The sequence below is a fragment of the Capsicum annuum genome, chromosome 3 (assembly GCF_002878395.1).
Source record: "Capsicum annuum cultivar UCD-10X-F1 chromosome 3, UCD10Xv1.1, whole genome shotgun sequence".
Classification (NCBI taxonomy): Eukaryota; Viridiplantae; Streptophyta; class Magnoliopsida; order Solanales; family Solanaceae; genus Capsicum; species Capsicum annuum.
In genome coordinates, this window is record NC_061113.1 from 18,090,721 (window position 1) to 18,094,226 (window position 3,506).

At 25.5% G+C, this 3,506-nt stretch overlaps 1 long non-coding RNA gene across 1 annotated transcript; it reads right to left on the bottom strand.

The window, feature by feature from the left end:
• Positions 1-2,136: 2,136 nt before the first annotated feature.
• Positions 2,137-3,079, bottom strand: LOC124897022. Its single transcript, XR_007053447.1, has 2 exons — positions 2,994-3,079; positions 2,137-2,412 (listed from the first exon to the last, which is right to left on the bottom strand). It is a non-coding gene; the product is annotated as an uncharacterized LOC124897022 (long non-coding RNA).
• Between the last annotated feature and the right edge of the window lie 427 nt (positions 3,080-3,506).

Here is a 3,506-nt window from a genome sequence, read left to right on the forward strand (position 1 = left end):
GTGTATATATTTTCTAAAGTAGTATATATTTAGTGTATATATGTTGCACGTGTATTATGTAAAGTAGTATTTTAATTAGTATATATATTATATTGTACGTATATATGTGTATACATTTTCTATAGAATCTAAACTAGTAGATATTTAATGTATACATGTGTATATGTTTTCTAAAGTAGTATATATTTAGTGTATATATGTTGTATGTATAATATTTAAAGTAGTATTTTAAGTAGTATATATATATTATATTATATGTATGTATGTATATACATTTTCTATAGGCTCTAAACTAGTATATATTTAATGTATGCATGTGTATATGTTTTCAAAAGTAATATATATCTATTGTATATATGTTGTATGTATATTATTTAACGTATTTAAAATGTATATAGGTGTCTATATATTTAATAAAACATATAAATTAAAATTTATTTATGTATTTTTCTTTTTTACATTTTGTTCGGTTTTGATCGATCAAAACTGGATACACAATAAGTGAGCCGGTTTCGGTCTATTTCAGTGGTTGATGGTAGTTCGAATCTTTATAGCTATGATTCTGCAATATCCCTAAACATGTATTCATTCCAATCTATTTGTCTCCTTGTAATTTGAGAGTTGTTTAGATGGTCATTCCTCAAATTCCGGTATTAAATATAATTTAAAAAATTATTTAGATGCAAAAATTACAATACAATTAAATGACATATTTAAAGTTTGAAATAACGGAAAAGGCTCAAAAATATCCTTGAACTATTCGAAATTGCTCAAAAATGCCCTTCGTTAGATATTTGGCTAAAAAATATCCCTCCGTTAAATATTTGGTTCAAAAATACCCCTCCCTCTAACGAAATTCGAAAAAGAATCAAAAATACCTCTGAACTATCTGAAATGGGTCAAAAATACCTCTCTATTAAATATTTTTCTCAAAAATACCCCTCCCTTAACGAAATTAAATTATTTCGATTATTTCGTTAATTTATATAAAGTTCATCATTATATTTCGTTAATTTCTTTAAGTGAAAATTTATATTCCGTTAATTTCGTTAATTTATATTTCATTAATTTCTTTAAAGATTAAAAAGATGTAAAGTGAAAATACCTTTTTAGAATAAATGTATGTTTATTTTCCAAATCAAATTCAACCAATTTATATTATAATTCAAATGCTTTTCTCATTATCTTATTTTTAAAATTAAAAAAATATTTTTATGTAAAAAAACTAAAGTATTAGGGTTAAAAAGTTAAAGTTAGGTTTAATTCAATCGAAATAATTTAATTTCGTTAAGGGGAGGGGTATTTTTTAGCCAAATATTTAACAGAGGGGTATTTTTGACCCATTTCAGATAGTTCAGGGGTGTTTTTTATCCTTTTTTGAATTCCGTTAGAAGGAGGGGTATTTTTGAGCCAAAAATCTAACGAGGGGCATTTTTGAGCTATTTCAGATAGTTCAGGAGTATTTTTGAGCCTTTTCCGTTGAAATGATTACAATTCCCAGCTAAGATTTAAATTAATAGCAAATGTATATATATTTGATTCCTTATGTATTTTCTATATTTATTTTATATGTCTTATGTCATGTATTGTGTATTCCATGACATTAATTTATTTTATTAGGGTTAAAAAATTTATTGTGTAGCTGGGAAAAGGTATTTATTTTATATGTCTTATGTCATGTATTGTGTATTCCATGACATTAATTTATGTAAAAAAATTAAAGTATTAGTATATATATATATGACAATTCCCAGCTAAGATTTAAATTAATAGCAAATATATATTGATATATATTTCATATGTATTGGGTTATATAGTTAAATTGTTTTCCTAAATCTCTCTCACACACATATATATATACATATGTATTTGATGTCATGTGTATTTTTATATGTATTTATAAGATAGGTTAGTAAATTATATCAACCATATTTGCATTTATATTCGAAAGGGAATTTCAGGAGCCAAATACATTTGTTACTTAACTATAGTTAAGTTTTGTAATTAGAGAAACATTGTCCGTGACAGTTGATTTTTCCAAAATGTTTAACTATTTCAGAAATGCGTAATTGATCTAGGAAATTAATTGAAGACAAAATGCATTGCTAAAAACATAAATCCAAAGGGAAAAAATCCTTTTCCAACATCAACAAAAGACCTTATTATTGGATTGAACCTTATTAAAATGAAAAACAACAACACAAATCATGATTCAATTTTACAGAATAACAGACATAAATTAGTTTTGGTTTGTCTTGTGAACTCTTTTAGGTCCATTATTAAAATTAGTTGCTGGTGGTTTTCCTGGACAGCGGCACGTTTTTGTTTCATCACATATGGGATTTACGTCTATGCAATCTACCACCGTAACACAATCGCCATCACTTGAGCACGCAGCATTGCTTCCTTGTCCTACCAACATTCATGGACATGTCAGTCGTGTACGTAGAATATTTTTATAAACGATGACAAATAGTTGAAGAAGTGAAGAAATGAACAAAATAGAGTATAATAACAAGTGGCATAATTATACATATTTAGCAAAAAAAAAAAAATGATGAAGCTGTATCTCGTGACATTGCTTGGGGCACATTATATCCTCCTCTAAATAAAGTTACTGAAACAAAAAATAACTAGAGTTAAGTTTTATATAACATATATTTATTACTAGTAACCTACAATGAATGATAAATGGCATGAGCGATAACAAGTTAGATTAATAATGTAAAAATGTCGTAACATTGTATGTGGATATACCTTAATTGAATCCCATTCATGATATATGAGTAAAGAAACACAAATTTCTAAATTTATAGAGTCGAAGTTGGTAGATAAGAAAATGCAATGATCATACAATTGCTTGCCTGTCCTGACTAGCAACTTTGACATTATTGAAAAGAAGAAATTAAGTAGAGTTATCATATTTTATAATATAAAAAAAAAAAAAAAAAAACAGAAATTGATTTAAACTTATCAAGGTTTAAATTGCTTACCTAACAAAATAAGCAAAAAGGAGACCAAGAAAATCTTAAAGAATGTTGGCTTCTTCATTCTTTTCCAAGTTTTGTGATAGCTCAATAGTAACTATATGATTGTTATTATTGATTTTGATTATTACTCTTAGCAATCTATTTATAGGAGAATAATACTCCTGCAACAAACTCTGAATTGATAAAAATTTAGTAACAACTTTTATTTTATGTCCATAAATGAAATAGATAAAATCTAAGACTAAGCCAATATAACATTTTGTGCATGAACTACTTTGGAAAGTGAATCATTTTCCTTTGAAGTTTGGCAAGTAACCTAAAATGAAATGTGTTTTAAACTCATTAAAAGATTTAAATTATATACCCTAATAGTTTAACTTTTTAAATATTATTATTATTATTATTATTATTATTATCATAAAGAGCAGTGCAAATTATCGTTTTTATTAAATTAACAATTAGCGTTTATAACAAAAGTTATGTGTAATTTCATAATTATGATTCTGATTGTCTAAC